The sequence below is a fragment of the Nicotiana sylvestris genome, chromosome 10, assembly GCF_000393655.2.
Source record: "Nicotiana sylvestris chromosome 10, ASM39365v2, whole genome shotgun sequence".
NCBI lineage: Eukaryota > Viridiplantae > Streptophyta > Magnoliopsida > Solanales > Solanaceae > Nicotiana > Nicotiana sylvestris.
In genome coordinates, this window is record NC_091066.1 from 103,242,271 (window position 1) to 103,263,794 (window position 21,524).

At 37.9% G+C, this 21,524-nt stretch overlaps 1 long non-coding RNA gene across 20 annotated transcripts; it reads right to left on the reverse strand.

Moving 5' to 3' along the window:
• Positions 1-1,140: 1,140 nt before the first annotated feature.
• Positions 1,141-20,822, reverse strand: LOC104235318 (uncharacterized). 20 transcript variants are annotated; one of them, XR_011402946.1, is made up of 12 exons: positions 20,589-20,822; positions 20,288-20,356; positions 19,175-19,244; positions 18,185-18,239; positions 17,286-18,059; positions 16,111-16,308; positions 15,876-15,934; positions 15,666-15,778; positions 13,842-14,349; positions 7,086-7,324; positions 6,021-6,572; positions 1,141-1,557 (listed from the first exon to the last, which is right to left on the reverse strand). It is a non-coding gene; the product is annotated as an uncharacterized lncRNA (long non-coding RNA). The 20 variants fall into 20 exon arrangements; XR_011402943.1 differs by having other exon boundaries at positions 6,002-6,572; XR_011402944.1 differs by lacking the exon at positions 6,021-6,572 and having other exon boundaries at positions 7,086-7,149; positions 7,249-7,324; positions 20,589-20,812.
• Between the last annotated feature and the right edge of the window lie 702 nt (positions 20,823-21,524).

Genomic DNA, 21,524 nt, shown 5'->3' on the forward strand with positions numbered 1-21,524 from the left:
GAAGAACTACCCAGTGCACGATTTAGAGTTGATAGCCATTGTTCACGCGCTTAAGATTTTTGCGGCACTATCTTTATGACGTGTCTTGTAAGGTGTTCATGGATCACATGAGTCTCCAGCACTTATTCAAGCAAAAGGATCTGAAGTTGAGACTGATGGAATGGACTCAGCACTTATTCAAGCAAAAGGATCTGAACTTGAGACTGATGGAATGGACTCAGCACTTATTCAAGCAAAAGGATCTGAACTTGAGACTGATAGGAATGCCTGCCTTAAACCATATAGAGACTTTTTGAGTCTACAAATATGATTTGGACTTGCAGAGGACATACCGCTAGAAAACTCATGTACACTTCCTCTTTCAATTCACCATGTAGAAATATATTATTCACATCAAGTTGTGATATCTTCCAGCCCTTTTTTACTACAACTGTCAAAATGCATTGATTGTGGTCATTTTTACCACAAGGTTGAAAGTTTCATTGAAATCAATTTCTTCTCTTTGAATGTCTCTTCTAATGACTAAATTGGCCTTTAATTCTCCCATCCAGAATTCTAAGAACCACACCACCTTATGATTTTTATTTGGAAAGGTTCCATCTTATTCATTCTTAAGAAATTTTGGGTGTTTATGCTATGTTTCCACATTTTCACAACAGAGGAAGATTTGATCCTAGAGTAAACGCACGTATTTTCATGGAATACCCTTATAGGAAAAAGGGACATAAGTTGCTAGAATTGAAAAGCAAAAAGATGATAGTTTCAAAGATGTGCAGTTCTAAAAAGCTATTTATCATTTTTTAAGGATCTTTTTAACCTTCATGTAATCTGTTTGCACCTTTCATGTTCAACCAAGTATCCTCTAAAGATACTGATGTTTGCATCCCTCAAAACGGAAAATTTTAATTTGTGTCTCATACCATGAGACAATTTTTTTGTCTCACAATCTGGGAGGGTCCAGAAGTGTAAGATTGGGATCCACAAATTTGTGAGACAAAAAGGAGCCTCATACAACTAGCGTCAGTTGTATGAGACACAAAATAAAACTTCTCCCTCAACATAGATATCAGCAATGATCCTCATCCTCATGATTCAACTGTAGACTTGGATTCTCCCATCACATGTAAAAATTTAGAGACATTTCGGAAAAAATTTCTTGTTTATTTCAATCACTAATGTATTTATACTAGATAAGAAATGACCGTGCCAGCACGGGCCCAATTGTATTATACACAATAGAAGCTCAGCCTTTTTTTCCTCTTTGAATCACAGAGTTACCACTCTGATAGTTCAGAAAGTCAAATGCTACATAAACTCAGATATCTCGACAAAATTGAGAGGAGTTTAGATACATGAGTTGAACATAATGCAAATATTTTGTTACTTCTTTTTCTTCCTATAATCAAATAGTGTGGCTAATAATGTCTTCTACTTCCTCCAAGCTTATACTCACAAGATGCATAAGATTACCTAATCTTCTCTCCAACCACAATAGCTCCTCTTTTAACTTCACAATGCTGGGGAGACAACGACCACAGATCTTACCACCATATTGACCTAGAAAATAATAAATATGTGGTTTAACCTATCATAAATTTAAGAATGTAACTGAAAGACAGACAGAATTCATAATCATACCTAGGCACATTTTCTATTCGCATAAGTTTTAGTGGACTCAAACAAATTTATAAGTGCCAATTAGGAGAAGGAATCAAGTTTGAGGTAAACATTTGGTTGCCCCTCAAATCCAAAAGATAAGGAGACCCATGAAGCACAATGAGAAATATTTTGTCTTTTTTAACTCACAGAAAGATTTTTCATTTGTCCCACATGTGTAATAAATTTGTTACCACAGAAAGAAGTCATCACCAATTTCATAGAATATATGCTTTGTCGAATTTTACTTCTCTTTTGTAATAAGAGTTGACAGTTGATTCTCACTGCTTAAGGAGATTTAGGCCATATATTGCATGACATTTTAAACAGGGCACTTTAAAAGGTAAAAATAAAATATAATTTCATCACATTTTGAACTCTAAAAGGAATTCTTCACTTCTAAATGATAATAGGTAGTTAGGTACCCTTTTTCCATCAAGATGCTTCCACCCTTAACTTTATATCTGTGCTAATTTGGCCATGCTCAACAACAGAAAATAGTATGTGATCTATCTTTCACTATACAAAGATTCCTTTTAGCTAATTTTCAGCAAAAATGAGGAAAAATAATGATAAGAGCTAATAAAAATAAAGATAGTTGAATCAAGAAAATATGATAGAGTTGAATATGGCTTCACATTTCTTGGAATGATACGAATTACATTATTTGGTGAGGAAACAAGTGAAAATATAATTTAAAAAGCAATGGAGATATAATATCAATCAAGAATCGAAATACCAGTCTTTTAATGTAGCTCATTATTTACAAAGTAATCTCAAAATTATGAAGTAAATGACTCATTTAGTGGAACATTCTCTCTCCACTATCTAGCTCATTACAACAACAACAACGACCCAGTATAATCCCACAAGTGGGGTCTGGGGAGGGTAATATGTACGCAGACCTTACCCCTACCCCGAAGGGTAGAGAGGCTGTTTCCAGGAGACCCTCGGCTCAAAAAAGCAATAGGAGATGATATATTAGTACCATAAAAATGCGTAATAAAAATAACAACAATATATAAGAGATATGAAATATGAAATACAGGATACGAAATACGAAATACGAAATACGAAATAGATGGCTGGTATAGTACAACTAGAAGGTAAAGCCCTGCATCAATAGACGACCACTGACATTCCTAGTCTAACTCCTAACTAGATAGTCTCTCTCACTTGTGCTGTAGAAATATTCACACTCTCCCCTAACCTACAACCTTAATGCTCGACCTCCATAATTCCCTATCAAGGGCCATGTCCTCAGTAATCCTAAGTCGCGCCATGTCCTGTCTGATCACCTCTCCCCAATACTTCTTAGGTCTCCCTCTACCTCTCCGCGTGCCCACTACAGCCAGTCGCTCACACCTCCTCACCGGTGCATCAGTGCTCCTCCTCTGAATGTGCCCAAACCATCTGAGTCTTACTTCCCGCATCTTGTCCTCCATGGGGGCCACACCCACCTTCTCTCGAATATCTGCATTCCTAATCTTATCCATCCTTGTATGCCCGCACATCCACCTCAACATCCTCATCTCTGCTACTTTCATCTTCTGGGTGTGTGAGTTCTTTACCGGCCAACATTCAGTTCCATACAACATGGCAGGCCTAACCACTGCTCTATAAAACTTACCTTTTAGTAACGGTGGCACTTTCTTGTCACACAAGACTCCCGACGCTAACCTCCACTTCATCCACCCCACCCCTATACGGTGTGTGACATCCTCGTCAATCTCCCCGATCCCCTGAATAACCGATCCAAGGTACTTGAAACTACCTTTCTTGGGAATGACTTGAGAGTCAAGCCTCACTTCAACTCCCGCTTCCGTCGGCTCAACTCCAAATTTGCACTCGAGGTATTCCGTCTTCGTCCTACTCAACTTGAAACCTTTAGACTCAAGAGCATGTCTCCAAATCTCTAGCCTCTCGTTGACGCCGCCTCTTGTCTCGTCAATTAGAATAATGTCATCAGCAAATAGCATGCACCATGGAACCTCCCCTTGAATATGATGAGTCAGTGCATCCATCACCAGGGCAAATAGGAATGGGCTGAGCGCAGACCCTTGGTGCAATCCCGTAATAACTGGAAAGTGTTCAGAGTCGCCTCCTACTGTCCTAACCCGAGTCTTAGCTCCATCATACATGTCTTTAATCACCCTAATATAGTTACTCGGGACCCCTTTATCCTCTAAGCAGCTCCATAAGACCTTCCTAGGAACCTTATCGTACGCTTTCTCCAGATCAATAAACACCATGTGGAGATCCTTCTTCTTATCTCTGTACTGTTCCACCATCCTCCTAATAAGGTGGATAGCTTCTGTGGTAGATCGTCCCGGCATGAACCCGAACTGGTTGTCTGAAATAGACACCGTCCTTCGCACTCTCATTTCTACCACTCTCTCCCAAACTTTCATGGTATGACTTAGTAATTTGATGCCCCTATAGTTGTTACAGCTCTGGACATCACCTTTGTTCTTATACAACGGGACCATTGTACTCCACCTCCACTCTTCAGGCATTCTATTAGTCTTGAATATAACACTAAACAATGCAGTAAGCCATTCCAAGCCTGCTTGACCCACACACCTCCACAGTTCAACCGGAATCTCGTCTGGCCCGGTAGCTCTGCCCCTTCTCATCTTACGCATTGCCTCCATGACTTCATCGATCTCAATGTCCCTACAATTACTTACTTCATGGTGACTGTCGGCATTCCTCGATTCCCCAAGTATAATATCCTGATCCCCTTCTTCACTTAGAAGTTTATGAAAGTAGGTCTGCCACCTCCTCTTAATCTGGTCATCTCCCATCAAAACTTTGTCGTCATCATCTTTTATGCACCTCACTTGGTCCAGATCCCGAGTTGTCCTCTCTCTCGCCTTAGCGAGTCGGAATAACTTCTTCTCCCCACCTTTGTTCCTTAGCTCCTCATACAGACGAGCAAAAGCTGTCGTTTTAGCCTCTGTCACTGCCATCTTCGCCTCCTTCCTAGCTACCTTATACCTTTGACTGTTCTCTCTCTTCTCCTCCTCGTCAGTGCTCCCTACTAACCTTAGGTAAGCCGCCTTCTTTGCTTCCACTTTACCTTGGACAACTGCATTCCACCACCAATCTCCTTTGTGTCCACCATAGTGTCCCGTAGATATCCCTAACACCTCTCTCGCCGCCTTTCTTATACAGTCCGCCGTCGTCGACCACATTGTGCTTGCGTCCCCACTACTTCTCCAAGCTCCCATTGCCGATAATCTTCCTTCCAATTCTTTAGCTTTATCCTTAGTTAAGGCGCCTCACCTAATCCTGGGGCGTCCTTGTACTGACCTCTTCTTCCTCCTTATCCTAATACAAATGTCCATCACCAAAAGCCTATGTTGCGTTGAGAGGGTCTCACCTGGGATAACCTTGCAGTCCTCGCACAACCTTCTGTCGCATCTCCTGAGGAGTAGATAGTCAATCTGAGTCTTCGCCACCGAACTTTGGTAAGTAACCAAATGTTCATCCCGCTTCGTAAAACTCGAGTTTGCAATGACTAGATCGAAAGCCTTGGCAAAGTCCAACAGCGCAATGCCCCCTCCGTTCCGCTCTCCGAAACCAAATCCGCCATGCACCTCAGTGTACCCACCTGCAGATAACCCAATATGACCATTGAAATCTCCTCCTATGAATAACCTCTCAGAAGGCGGTATACTACGAACAATCTCATCCAACCCCTCCCAAAATTGCCTTTTAATATCCTCATCCAAGCCTGCTTGTGGTGCGTACGCGCTAACGACATTTAAAGTACCCTCACCCACCACCAACTTTATAGTCATTAGCCTATCATTCACCCGCCTGACCTCTACCACGGACTCCCTAAGATGGCTATCTACCAGGATACCCACTCCATTCTTACCCCTCAGGACACCAGAGTACCACAACTTATACCCATCCACATTTTTCGCCCTCGATCCGACCCACCTAGTTTCCTGGACACACGCTATATTAATCTTCCTCTTCTGCAGGATTTTCGCCAACTCTATGGATTTACTCGTTAGTGAACCTATGTTCCATGACCCGATTCTCAACCTATAGGCTCCCTTGCCCCCTCTACCTCCCCTGCTACCCGACCCACCCCCTGAACCCCACCCCACACTCTGCCCCACCCGAGGACATGCCCTTATTCTATCATCCCAGACTGCAGCCACTACACCTACAACAATCTAGAGAAGTCTCGCTAGTGTACAACGTACACAAATCAAACTTGAAGGAAACACGTGGTAGCTAGTATCCTAGTTCAAAGGTTTAACTATTGCGAAGTAAAATAGCAGTAATTTAGCTAACACCAAAAGGGAAACAGTAAAACAGGAGGTACCAACTCCCGATAACAAAACCTGTGGCTGATTTGCTGTGCTCGATGTAGTTGTACGCTCCCGCCCACTTGCTGACACTCGCCCAGGTTGCTCTCCTTTGCCAGTGCTCGTGCGCCCAACTTGTCTCCAATACTCCGAGAATTCCTGAAAATACAGAAAATACCACGACCCAAAAACCAGAAGGAGCTATCACCGCTACCACTTTGCATTAATGAATCAAGGACGGAGTCGAAATGTCGACTTCACTGCCGGATCTGAAATTTCCAGCCACAGTCCGGCGGGCGTCAGTGGTATCGAGAATCGCCCAGGATAGAGATGGTTGAAGGTCGAGCGGCTGTTGGTGTCGAAGAAGGATGGTCGCTGGGAAATGGGGCTGTTGCAGTTCGTTTCCGGCGAGCTCTGGGTGGCGTTGGATCTTAGAGCGGCGAGCTCTGTTGCAGTTCGTTTCCGGCGAGCGGCTTTTCGTTCCAGCGGAAATCGGAAAGCTCAAATCCTCGAATCTCTGTGTTCGATTTCCTTGAAGGGAAAGCTCAAATCCTCGATTCGGAAAGCTCAAATCCTCGAATCGGAAATCTGCAATGACACGCGTAGCAGGAGGAAATGATGTTGTCCCACTATCTAGCTCATTGAGAAGAAAAATATATTGGTATAAATAATATACATGAGTTGCATATGTTCCCCTAATTAGAAGTCAAGTAGTTACGATTAAGTTATTAACATGAAAAAAAACTCTACTCATAAATGGCTCCATGCGAGCAATATAAATTTTAGCTATCATGTAATATTATCTACAAACAACGAACTTTGAAGCATCTCAATTAAAATAGCTCTCAGATAAATTTTATAATAGTAGATCAATCTAAGATTCTTCATTCAAGATGTGTGGTGGAAGAACGCAAGTAAAGGGAACAAAGAGCATTTTTTGATTTGAGATCACAACTATCTTCTGTGGTCGAGCATTGGCAAAAGAGTCTTATTTGCAGCAATCCAAACATATTACAGAAAGAAAATATTTGCGGCAATCCAAACATATTACAGAAAGAAAATCTATATACTGACAAATAAAAGGTAATTTGATGAACGTACCTCGAGCCATTTCCTGCAAGGACATGTAGCGAGACAGTTGTTGCATGGCCTTTACCTTTGGGACCTACAGACGAAAGTCGATCCAAACCTGAATGACATTCTATATATTCCACCACCTATAGCAAAAGGACATGTAGCAAGACAGTTGTTGCCTGGCCTTTACCTTTGGGGCCTAACCACATAAGTCGTTACAATTCTGAATGATGTTTCATCTATTCCACCAGCTATAGCAAACAACTCTGCTTATGAGTATCAGAAAATGTGTAGAGTTACTTGATATACATACAGGTAGGGCAGAATAGTCCGTTACCATAGACTTTATCCCGTCTTAATTGAGGGCGGGAAAAGGGTTTGATTTTGGGGGAGGGAGAGTGAACTTATAAAGACATGCGCAGTTAATCACCTAAGATTGTTTGCTGCTAATTAGGCAAATAAAAGTGAAAAAAGATAAAACAAAAAGAGAGGAAAACTCATTAAAGAGCTGGTAGAATTAAACATGCAAATATATTACGACCTATAACGTTAATAGCTATTATAAATCCCTACCATACTACGGAAAAAGGATGATATACTTAATGTGAGGAATTGTGTTTTGCGATTCGAGAGCAGACTTCCTTCCTCTATCAACTCCTTTTTTATGGTCGGGAGGATCCACAATTCTTCATTGATCCACAAGACCTGGATTCCATACTGATGAACCCTCAAAAGACTATATATGTGTAATGTGATATATCACAAATTCCGCTTACTATAATGAGGAGAAGTAACTGAAGATGCACTAATACCTCCAAAACTAAGCAAAGGACAATGAATGGAAATCTGTTTTCATTTGACATATAAAATCTAAAGAACAGAAGTGAAATATATTAGAAAAGACTATGGCGCAAAGGCGTTAAAAACAAAATATAATGTCAAACCCTATTGCAATCCAGTCAACACTCCTTGTCGCATGCATCCAACTACTTCTCCACCTTTTCATGAATACATCTCCAACTAAGAGATTCCTCTTTAACCTTGTAAATATAGACATCAATTTGCTCAAGCAAATAATATGATGAATCAATTGCCCCTACAGATAGATAGCATTATCTGTTGGAATACTTGCTGATACACACAAGGCCCAAGTAGATAAGAAGGATGGCCCAACCTAGATATCCAAATATTTATGTTGTATTGCATTTTTGGGTTAGAGTAGTTTTATTTTTTCCGGGTATTTTGGCCCAATGTAAATAAAGAGAGAGGAACTCTCTAGAAACAAAAACCGACGGATTCATGTTTTTTCTGGAATACGAAATGAGCTTCTCTTCTCTCTCTAGTTTTCTTCAACAAGAACCCTAGTCAACAAATTCATATGATTTGGTTGAATTCTCGCAATTTTCTCATGGTATCAGAGCAAAGTATCTGCTGATTTCTCTTTCCCGCTCGATCGATTGTAATCTCATCGATTTCTGCCAAAGTTACAGTGTTCGCGAACTTCTTCGCATTTTCTGATGATTGATGGATTTTTGTTGCTATTTTGGGGGTTTTTCATAGCTGTTCATCTTTCAAGGGTTTCTTCTACTCATATTACTCCTGTTAGAAGATTTTTTTGAAGAATCACGAAGTTTGCGACGAGATTTAGGGTTTTCCTATTCGTTTGATTGAAGGTCGTACCTTTTCCGGTTGCAAAAAAGGCTGGTAACATTCCCTTCGTTTCTTGAGCATCATCTCTGGTTGCTCATTGATTGCATGTGTAATTCTTCTGTTCAGTAATTTGGATCGTACTCTCTTTGTGGCTGTTTCTGTTGTTCGTCATGGTAGAGACAAGTACTACACCCGCTAATGCATCAGTGTTCATTCCTGACCCCACTAACCCTCTACTTCTACTTTCATCTGATATTCCTGGGGTATCTCTTGTTACTGTCCCTTTTACTGGTAGTGGATTTGGGGGATGGCGTAGAAATATGATCGTGACCCTCTCAGCTAGAAACAAATTAGCTTTTGTCGATGGAAGTTGCCCTAAACCTGCTGAGGATTCACCTCAACTTCAACAATGGAATAGGTGCAATAATATGGTTATTTCTTGGTTAACCAGTTCACTTTCACCTGATATTGCTGAGAGCGTCCAGTATTCAGAGACTGCAAAGAGTATTTGGTCTCAACTTAATAAAAGCTATGGTTCAGTCGATGGGACTAAGGTGTTTGAGTTGAAAAGGGAACTTGCTTCAACTTTCCAAGGGTCCTTAGATATAGCCTCATATTTTAACAAGTTAAAGAAATTGTGGTATGAGTTAGGATATGTGTGTACTAATCATGCAAATAGATGCTCTTGTCCTGTCAAGTCTGATCCTCAAAAAGAAAAGGAGGAGGATAAGGTGCATCAGTTCCTTATGGGACTCAATGATGTATATGTTGGTGTGAGGAGCAACCTGCTCATGATGCATCCTCTACCTTCTCTTGATAGTGCCTACAATATTCTTCTCCAAGATGAAAGGCAAAGGCAAATCAGTCCTTCATTTCAGTTTCAGGCTCAGGCAGCCTCTTTCAATGCAAATTTCAATAACCCTACCAGCAAACCAGCCAATCCTCCACGTCAGTTCTTCCAGAAAATTAATTTTGATCCAAATAAATCTAATATGCTATGTAGATACTGCAAAAAGCCTGATCACATTATTGAAAAATGCTACAAGCTTCATGGCTTCCGTTCCAACTTCAAATTTACTAAAGGGAAGAAAGTAGTTGCTAATGTTGAGGTTCAACAGGTTCCAGATCCTGATTCCAATTCTCCATCTGAGCATTCTTCTGAATCTGCCTCTTTGACTCCTGGTCTTACAAAAGAGCAATATACACAACTGATGCTCCTGCTGCAACAGAGTCATGTATCAGAACAAGGCCCTCAATCCAATCTCATGGCTTCTGCAAATTTTGCTGGTATAATTCCTCCTTCTGAATCAGTAGGAATTGGTTATGGTACTTGTATGTTAACTAGGGTCAATGATAACAGTTGGATTATAGATTCTGGGGCCACTAATCACATGACCTCTAACAAAGATCTCCTCTTTGATATTAAACCTCTTGTTGTGCCCTACCTAGTCACTCTTCCAAATGGTTATAAAGTTAAAGTAACTTGCACTGGTTCAATACATTTTCTATCTTTTGTTCTTCATCATGTCTTGTACATTCCTAGTTTTCACTACAATCTCATCTCTGTTTACCAGCTTGTGTCTTATTTAGACTGTGACCTACTTTTCGCCAAACGTTGTTGTCTTCTCCAAGGCCCTTCACTGAAGAGCCCAGTGGAAGTTGGTAAGGTGGAAGTTAGGCTTTACAAGCTTGGATCAGATGAGTGTTCACCTGTTTTTGCCTTGTCTACTTCCACTTCTGATAACTCTTCTTCTATCATTTGTAAATACCATTCTCCATTACTTTCTGCAGCTTCTGATTCTCATTGTACAAATCATTCTGCTGTTAATAAAATGGAGATTTTATGGCATAACAGATTAGGACATATTCCTTTTGTTAGAATGAAAGATATTTCTGTTATTCCATGCAAGTTTTCTACTATCCAGCCTTTTGTTTGTTATGTTTGCCCCTTAGCTAGGCAATCTAGACTCTCATTCCCAAAAAGCTCTATTAAAACTTCCTCTCCCTTCCAACTTGTTCATATAGATACTTGGGGCCCTATCATAGTCCAACCTATAATGGTTTCAAGTATTTTCTTACTTTAGTTGATGATTTCACTAGAGCTACTTGGACTCACCTTATGGGGTCCAAGAGAAATGCTTTTTCTTTACTAAAAGCTTTTGTGGCCATGGTCAAGACACAATTCAATATTACCATAAAAGCTTTTAAAAGTGACAATGCTTATGAATTGGGTTCCAGTCACATAGCTACTCAATTCTTCCTTGACCATGGGATCATACATCAAACCCCATGCCCTCACACACCACAACAAAATGGTGTGATGGAGAGGAAGCATAGATATTTACTGGAAACCTCAAGAGCTTTACCTTTTCAATCCAAATTACCTTTAAAGTTCTGGGGTGACTGTGTTTTGACAGCCACATATCTTATCAACAGATTTCCTTCCAAACTTTTAAACAATAAATCACCTTTTGAACTACTATATGAACTTCCTCTTACATATGAACATCTCAGGTCATTTGGTTGACTTTGCTATCACACTATCCCCAAATGTAATAGAGACAAGTTCCAACCTAAGGCTAATCCTTGTGTTTCTATTGGTTACTCTTTAGGTAAGAAAGGCTACAAACTATACAACTTGACCACTAAACTAACCTTGATCTCCAGGGATGTTGTTTTTCATGAATCTGTCTTTCCTTTTGCTTGTGCTAACTCTATTTCTCCTCCTCTTCCTAATTTTTTTCCTATTTCAGAAGAATCTTCATCTTTTCCACTACCCTCATCTCCAACACCTGTTCCTGAGTCTTCTTCCCCTGTATTGACTGATTCTTCTCCTCCTCCACCCTCTCCTCTTCCTTCCACTTCTTCAACTATTGTTCCTCCTCCTGTTCCACAACTTAGAAGATCCTCTAGGGGTCACCATCTACTTGCTCATCTTCAGCCTTATGTTTGTAACTTTCCCCTTCATTGTGTGGCCCTAGTGCTTCTTTATCTACTTGTTTTCATTCCCTAGCTGATAATACCATTACTGAACCTTCATCTTACAACCAAGCTGCCTCTATTCTAGAATGGCAAGAGGCCATAAAGAAAGAATTTGAGGCACTTGAGGCTAATTACACTTGGTCTATTGTTGAGTTGCCTCAAGGTAAGAAACCAATTGGTTGCAAATGGGTTTACAAAGTTAAATATAGAGCAGATGGCTCAGTGGAGAGGTATAAGGCTAGATTGGTTGTTAGAGGTGATACACAAGTTGAAGGGATTGATTTTAATGAGACCTTTTCTCCTGTCATTAAATTTTCTACAGTTAAATGTCTTGTTGCAGTAGCTGTCAAACAGAATTGGTCGATGTTTCAATTGGATGTCAATAATGCATTTTTGCATGGTGACCTTGATGAGGAAGTGTACATGAAACTTCCCCCTGGTTTAGTTACTAGTTCTGCTTCTCTGCCTTCTTCCTCTTTAGTGTGCAAATTACAGAAGTCCTTATATGGGCTCAGACAGGCTTCTAGGCAATGGTATGCCAAATTATCTCATGCTTTATGTTCCAGAGGCTATTCCCACTCAATGAATGATTATTTCCTTTTTGTTAAAAAGTGTGGATCTTCTATTGTATTGATTGTTGTATATGTAGATGACATTATTCTCACTAGTAATGATGTGAATGAGATATCTTCCTTGAAAGCCTTTTTGGACTCTCAGTTTAAAATTAAAGATTTGGGTGTTCTCAACTATTTCCTGAGGATAGAGGTCTCTTACTCCTCTTCTGGTCTTCTGCTTCATCAAAGGAAGTTTATTAGAGATTTGCTACATGCCTATGATTGTGACCGGGTGTCTCCAGTGGTCTTCCCTTTGGACCTGTCAACCAAGTTGAAGGCTGACTATCGTGACCTTCTCCCTTCACCAGAATCTTATAGAAGTTTAGTTGGGAAGCTCAACTTCTTGACACACACAAGGCCTGACTTATGCTTTGCAGTCCAACACTAAAGTCAGTTTCTTCAAACTCCTAGGCTTCCGCACATGCAGGCTGCTCTTCATCTTCTCAGATATCTTAAAGGCACTGCTGATTTTGGAGTCTTCTTGAGTAATTCTCCTGGTTTTACTTTGACTGCTTATTGCAATAGTGATTGGGCTGCTTGCCCTGATACCTGCAGATCTGTTACTGGTTTTTGCATCTTCTTGGGAGGTTGTCTTGTTGGATGGAAGGCTAAGAAACAACCTATCGTCTCCCTTTCTTCCACTGAAGCTGAATATCGCGCCATTTCAAAGGTTGTTGCTGAACTTTCTTGGGTGGTTCGGCTGTTGTCTGATTTTGGCATTCCTACTACTACTAATGTCCCTGTATTTTGTGATAATCAAGCTGCGATCCACATAGCCAAGAACCTTGTTTTTCACGAGTGCACCAAACACATTGAGGTGGATTGTCATTTCATTCAGACCAAGCTTACTAAAGGGCTCATCTCCTTGCACATGTTTCCACATCTGCACAGTTGGCTGACATATTCACCAAGCCCCTTACTGGAGCTCTACATCATGCTATCTTACCCAAGTTGGGGGTTCTCCCACCCTCCAACTTGAGGGGGGTGTTGGGATACTTGCTGATACACACAATGCCCAGATAAGAAGGATGGCCCAACCTAGATATCCAGATATTTATGTTGTAATGCATTTTTGGGTTAGAGTAGTTCTATTTTTTCCGGGTACTTTGGCCCAATGTAAATAATAGGCCCAATGTAAATAAAGAGAGAGGAACTCTCTAGAAACAAAAACCGACGGATTCCTTTTTTTCAGGAATACAAAATGAGCTTCTCTTCTCTCTCTCTAGTTTTCTTCAACAAGAACCCTAGTCAACAAATTCAATTCATATGATTTGGTTGAATTCTCGCAATTTTCTCATTATCACTTAAGACAGAAATTATTACCACATTCTATAGTTGCAACAGAAAAATTCAATACCCAAATAAGCCTTCCACAGTTTTCCTCCAAATCCAGAATAGTATTGAAACAAGCAGAAAGATTAAAAAGAATAAATATTCGTTTCAGACAGAGATAGAGAAAGACGAAGCTAAAAAATCAAAAGCAGAAGAAAGCGTATGCAATCTGGAAAAAAAATCATAAACAAAACGTGAGATTTACCTTAGAATCATAGAAATAAATGGAGTAGAGACAGAACCTTGTATATATTGTAGAGTTAGGGTTTTGATGGATGAAATTTGGGCAATTTTGTTGGGTTTTCTTCTGAAAGGTTGAGTGTGGATTGAAAGTTATGACCGAGGTTGGTTCTCTGTGGACCATTAATGATCTTAGGTGAGGAAGACAACCGGAAGGCGACGGGTCTCGTCAGTGCTACGAAAGAAACGAACTACGATGGAAAACAAAAAGAGGAGAACAACGGTGGATCATGGATGTTTGGTGGCATAAGAAATGACGAATATGACCCTGATTTGAAATTTTATGACCTTAAGCATACAGGTCGAAACCTACCAGCGCGGGCCCAACATCATCATGCTAATTGACATACAGTTTTGAACAAAATATTCACTCATATATATACACTTTATACTTTATTTACATTCTGGCAAAAAGTGATGAATCTCCCAAGCGAAGTAGTCTTCTTCTTAATTGTCCTTGAAAAAAAAAACACCTGCACAATCACAAAGTAATGACCATTTATCAATGTTCATATGAAAGTAGACTAAGTACAGACTTGTCTCAGTAATATAGTTCTTGTAGATTTTATAATAAGATAAAAAAATTAGATGTCTTAGATGAGACAGCTAAAAAATTTAAAATGGAGCGGTACGCTTAAAACTTTATTGCAGATTTCATCTTTAAATCGCATCTCTTTTCCAATATTTTTGCACATGAAGTTACAATTGTGTTTGTTTAACAAAGAGAGATCATTTATTGAAGAGACTACTTAAACTAACAAAGGTCAAAAAGTGTAATAGAAATGATCATGCATGCCAAAGAAGTGAAGAAAGCTAGTAGATACTGAAGGTAGCAGTAAGACAGGTCAAAAGTGATGAGTAAGGAACAAAGAGTAGGATTTTAAAGTTTTCAAGGTAGAAGAAAGTAAGTGACCAAATAGTTTTCAAAGTACATTTCTAGTTACTGTAAATATCAAGTAGGCCAAGTAAACTTTCGACTTTGCAGAACAATCCAATGACATGGAGGTTGTTTCATCACTTCCGATCTAAGCATATCTTAGCTTGTCTATTGCAAGCTCTACCATCTTTCCAAAAATGTTTCCTAAGTTGAGTTCCTGGGATTTCACATTGAAGTTACACGTCGTGAAGTACAGTTATATGCTCTTACAACATGAACATATGAATATCTCCTTGTAAGTTTACCTTTTCTATTCGATCCAGGAATAACATCAATTATTTAACTACTTTTCTGATACAATATTATTGTGCACTTGATTCTTTTTTGAGATGAAGGAATTTAAATAACGCTGGTATTTCTAGATCATTGACACCAAACATACCTAAGTTAACTACACTCAGTTACCTATAAGTAAGCAATCTTTTATCATATTACACGGCTCAGTTGTCATCTACCAATGATTACACTAATTCAAAAGTTTACTCATTTAAAGGTGGCTTGGAACCAATGAATTTATAGGTCATATATTTAATTTGACCTTTCAAGAACCTACAAACTCGGTAAGTTCCCATTTATTTTTCTTCTTCCTACCAATCTTACTGCATTATTTTTAACTTAAATGAAAGGCTGAAAATTTCTCCTCCTGCCATGGAAAAGACACTTGGAGGAGAAAAACCATTTACAATCACCACCCCTTGAATCATTAGGACAACTGCCGAAACTTCGAGAAGTGTATGCTCCTCGCTGTTAAATTTCATATTTATTTTGTATATTTGATGAATAAATTTTAGCTCTAAGTCTACAATACGTTAGTGAAACTTAGATTTCTACTCACATAGAATTTTAATTCACCTTATGTATTGCCGACACTGATAAAGGTATTTTCTAATATTATAGAAACATCACCTAACTGCCGAGTGTAGGTTTTTCTCATAGTATAGAAATGTCAGTCAAGGCAGCTTCAGCTGAAAAATTATAAGTATAAAATTAGTTTTGTCAACAATGAGAAGCCTAAAATAAATTATATTTTAGCTGAGCAAGCATTTAAGTGCATTTCTTTACCTTTTCACATACATGATATATCTCATCTAGAGTGCTGACATTATTAGAGGAAATACCACCTGCAAAGTAAGACAAAGTTAAACAACTTATTAGTATTACGATGCAACAACAAAAAAAAGACAAAAAGAAAATTGATCTTGATTCAATATACTAAAATAGAGACATGCATCAAATTGGCCCAAGATTTGGATTACATGGTGTAAAAAATAGCTTGTCGTACAGTAAAGGAGCTTACCTCCAATATCTCCAGATTTAAGCTCTCTTTCTCATGTGCGAAAGTATTTTTCCTACCTTCTATGAAACACCACACCACACATTCAGAGTAGAGATTATTATGAAATATTTGCTTTCTTGATATTAGTCACTCCGTTTTTGAATCTTGAGGTTATTTCTTGTACCTTCCTTTTGAAATCTCCACTATCTTCCATCAATTCTGAATGCATCAAAAAAATGTTAATGTCTATGTTGCTTCTCTAGTTCACTAATACAATCTTATCTAATTCTCCAATTCGGTGCGCACAAGAAAACTACATCTTAGTCATCAACCTCACAATTCTTTTCATAAAGAAAGTGAGAAGCTCCAATCTGTCATTTTTTTTTATTCAACAAAATTACAGAGGATCCACCTAATTGAATAGAATTTTCCTCATCTTTTTCTTTTCCCTAGCCTATTTCTTTCGTTGCGAATAAAGGGAACCATCAAATCAAAAGGTCTTCTACCAGGTGTTTTCTTAGAAACTCAATGCCATGCAATGCTGTTATTGTTCTACCACAAATTTTAATTGTCGGTCTTTCAAATTGCAGGTTTCTTTTTATTTCCATCACACCTAAACGAACAATAGACTGCCATTTCACCACGTGATTGTAGAAATTCATGAAAATTTAGCAAATCAGACACAATTATATAAAGCTTAACTGCAAGGAGCTTCTCCTCCAAGAACAAAAAGGACCAGAATATATTTGAATCTGAAATTCTTTACATTGGATTTAAATTTCCAGTCCCCACTTTAAATTGATTCTTGAAAATTCAGTTTCTTTCATTCGTGAAGAAGAAAACAAAGACATAAAATCCAAATAGTTACAACCACAATCCTCAAATCTCGCTCTGCAACTATCTCTCATGCACTATGTGGTGAAAATAGAAAACATGATAGAGGTGTAAAAAACTACAAGTGCTAACAGTGTCAAATATTCGTTGGCAATTCTATATTTTCTCCCTTACATCCGAAGGATGGAAAAGACCAGAGATGCATGAAATCAAATAGATAATTCAATTCATTGAAGATTTTTATCAAAAATTACGTCATGAAAAGAAAGAAACAGCTGGTCGGTTGCGGTCAATGGTTGTAGAAAAAACACCAACTATATGAAAATAATAGTAAAAAGAAATTAGCAGCACATATATCTTACACTAAGAATGGAACCTGCAAAACTCAAGCAGCAGAACCCTTGAAATTGGAGAATCTGATGAATTCTTAAACCTCAATAGTGCAAGGGAAAAGCCTCCTTCAAATTAGCTAGAGAGACATGTCCATTGAGCTACCAATCTTGTTCCTTTCTTGACTTTTGTCGTTAAATAATACTTTTCATGGCTAACTCTGAAATTGAATAAAATACACAATTACTTATATGTAATAGCAGATAAACCAAACAATTTGACTGAATTGACATTAAAGTAAAGTGAAACTTAGACTCAACACAAAAAGAGATACATAGAGAGAGATAGAATCCATAGTAAAACAGAAAATCAGCAAGAAATACCGAAGAGAGAAGAGCAAAGGCGATAAGAATGAGAAGACTATGCGGTGGGTGTAGGAGTAAGAGACACGTAGATAGCTGCTTTTCTATAATATAGTATAGATAGGGATTCCCACGCCATAGGCACGGGCCCAACATCACTTTATGTTTCAGTTTATGTAAACATTAATTTAGAGCTCTAGTTAGAGAGAAAATACCAGTATAAATTACAATAAGCTCAGAAAAAGGTCATACATGAATACTCATGGCAACATATATGAAACAAAAGGCAAAATAATTATATAATCGCCAATTGAAATGCAAGGATGAACATATACAAGCACATGCTTGCATGTAATTCACGTCTGTTGCACTACCGGACGTGCTTAAGTAGGAGCAGGACGCCAAGTCTATAAGAAGTGCCGAAATTTTTTGTAATATTTTTACCTGTGCAAGAGCAAAAGGCACGGTTAGCTCACAATTATTTTCCAAAATATAATCCTACTTATTCTATTCTATAATTTATTATCTATTTTAGGAAATAAAATATCAATGGATTGATAATTCCTTACCTATTTTTATTTTGATGTTGCAATCTTAGTTTGATCATCTGATACCATTTCGTACCTTTGTCAGAAATGTTGCAATTGAAATTCAATATTGATAAATGAATTACTTGTAATAGCGAATAGTGATGCTGCTATAAAACACGCCTTAATCCCTATTCATATATGTAATGCTTAAATAAAAAATTGAATGTTTAACGTATAGTTTTCGTTGTTTTGCATAAGCACGATCTTGAAACTATATTTTATATATATATAGAGAAGTGCACATGAAAGAAAGTAAGAAGCTACTTATAGGGCCAACTATTGAGTTTTCCAATCCCATCAAGTACATAAATTGTCTAATTTCTTTATGCTTTAGCACATGTGCGTAATACAAATTATCAGAATGGAAAAAAGTAGAAAGTAACACATCCGTACATCACAATTATTAAAAGAAATATTTTTTAGAAATTCTCTTTAAATTCTTGATTGTAACATACTTTACAGTCTATTCACCTAAATTATTGTGTTAATTCCATACATTTTAACAAAATAGGAGGGATAATGTATGTGCAAATGAAGTCTTCTGTACAGGAACTGCACTTGGTGTTGCACCAGGTGGAAGTATCTAAAAATATCAAATTTCGCTATTTGTACCCTGTCGAAGTAAGGAACCATGATAGCTGAGATAAAAGTATTTGCTTGTGCTAGAAAATGTTATTCTGCAGCATCAAATCTTACGACGTTTAAGAGTCTTATGGAAAATGAATTATGTACCACTTCTCTCTTTGTGATATACGCTATCTAAGGCATTTCTCACTATTTTTTCCACCAAGATATGAACGTTCCTGATCTGCTCAATTTAGGCGTTGTCCATCTTTCTTTTATTTGTAGGCATATAAATTTATTACTAAAATAGAGACATATATTAACACAATAGCATGAAATATAAAGCATAACTATTTAGCATTATGAATAAGCATATGACAATAGACTAAAGAAGTGCATAATCACCTATTTAGTCGAAGTCATGTATTTTAGTAGAAGCATTGTTTCTGCTTCCTAGGCCAGCACTTTGAAGAACCTGTGAAATCAAAATAGTGTGGCCATTATATTTCCAACTAAATTTATCAAAAAAAAAAAAAAACATAGAAACATGTACAAGATGTACACATATAGGTTAACACTTATAAATTTACATATCCAGAACAATGTCCTTCCTTAGACATAAAGATCTTTTTGAATCATTTTCTCTGTTCCTTAGACTTGGTCATGATTGGAAGTTTTTAACGCCAAAAATTGGGGTGAAAATTAGCCACTTTACGCCATCGCTACATTATGCTCGACTCGACTTATCAATACTCTGCATCATTCATTACTTGTTTTGTAGGTGCGCCACGAAGAAGTTCATAGAAACGAAGCTCTATAAAATTATGGTTTTTCCTACACGTATATCAGTAACAACTACTGAATAGGATATCTAATCAACGTTTTAAGGAAATAATGAATGGATCCTACAAAGGAGATTTCAAATGCCTCTGTTGTAAAGAAATTCAGTGGTAGAAACTGTTGAAATTTATGCCGATACATAGTTATGGCAGATACTCCCAACAATTCAAATCTCATCAACATGTTCACCAAGCATTGTCGCTGTAAAAACTTCACTTTCAGACATTAACAAAATTATCACTTACTATATTCCCGTAGTAAAATCAACAAACAGTAGCCCAGGTAAGTTGAACAATAAGGTAAACAGATACACATTAGGATACAACAGGTACATCCAATTGGGATAAAAATCATAACACCAAAATATTATTACACTTGATTTTCTCAGGTAGAGAACTTCCCCTTTCTGCATCAATTTTGAATCTATATAATTATTGGTGTCGCTAGAGAGCGTATATTTTTAAGATAGTAAAATAAAAATAACAGATACTTTAACAAACCGAGAATACTACTCAGACTTCAGTTGTGCTGGCAAACTTCCGTTTTTTATCTTTTAAGGATAAATTCAAGAAGCGCACCAAAAAACTTAGATTTTCATGTAACTAAACCATTCAATCAAACATTACTGGAAATAATTCATATGCAAAATAGCTATCTATAAGGAGTAGCAATTTTTACCTCTTTTTTTGTTCCAAGTACTACTTCTCGTCTTCATCTCCCGGCATACATGAAGTTTATAGTCTAAATCTGAAGGACAGAGATCGATTAACAAGCACATGCAAATTTGAAATACCCCAAACATTGCAACAAAAATTGCAGAGCGAAATTGGAATCGAGAAATTTTAAGGGCCTGAATTATACAAATTGCAACAATAAATCGAGTTTCAACTGCTAAATTAAATTAATTTAGCTGGATACTGGAGGAAACAATCCAAACCCAACAATAGTTGAAGGAAAAGAACAGAAGAGTGAAACTAACCTTGTAACCCTGTGATTATCTTGATGGAGCAAATACCAATGCTCTGGAATCCATGGAAAAAAGGATGGAGAAGATATTGGGACTGAAGATGGGAAAAGGATGCGGTGGCTGAGAAGAAAACCAAGGTATAGAGCTGATGCTAAATGATTGAATTACCCTCAAGCTTTTTTAAAAAGATACTAAGCAGACATGTGAAAAAACTTTCTCTTCTAATATATAGAGAAGAGAACTATATATAATAATAATACAATAAAAATAAATACTTTCTATTTGTTAGATTTTGTATTGATACAGCTACTGCACATATACAGCTAGTGTACCATTTGTACAATTTTATCAAATTTATCAGTTGGTTTTTGTAATCTGTTGGGCTGATCCAACGACTGTGATTCTCCACCCGTACATGATCCAAAGACGGAGGTTTTCCCACCTGTCTTCTTTGTGATTGTGCAGCTAGCAGTGATTTTTATCGTCCTGATTAAAAGATTTGATTAATGATCCATGGGTCTTGGTTGTGCCACGTGGTTTCATTTGATTGCTCAAATCTTTTAGAGACCAAGGGTTTGGTCTTTTGTACTTCTTCTTTTTTAATAAAAGAAAAGAAAAATACAACAATTAGGAAAAGTACAAATAAGGGGACAATAGCACCGGTATTGTTACCCATATACCTTGGCTATATAATCACTCCTTTGCGCCTCACATTTCCTTATGATGGCAGCCTCATGTAGAGGATTCATGGTGTAGCTGCCGGCAAAGTCTCACGAGGACATATAACCTCATAGCCATGTGGATATTTTTCCAAAGGCATAGGATCAAAGCAACTCAAACCGGGCTAAACCTTACCTTACTAATCCTATTGAGGCAAAGAAAAGGCCTCAATAGGATCACATTTCCTTTTGTACTTTGCTATTTGTCTGAACATTATTTCCATCGAAG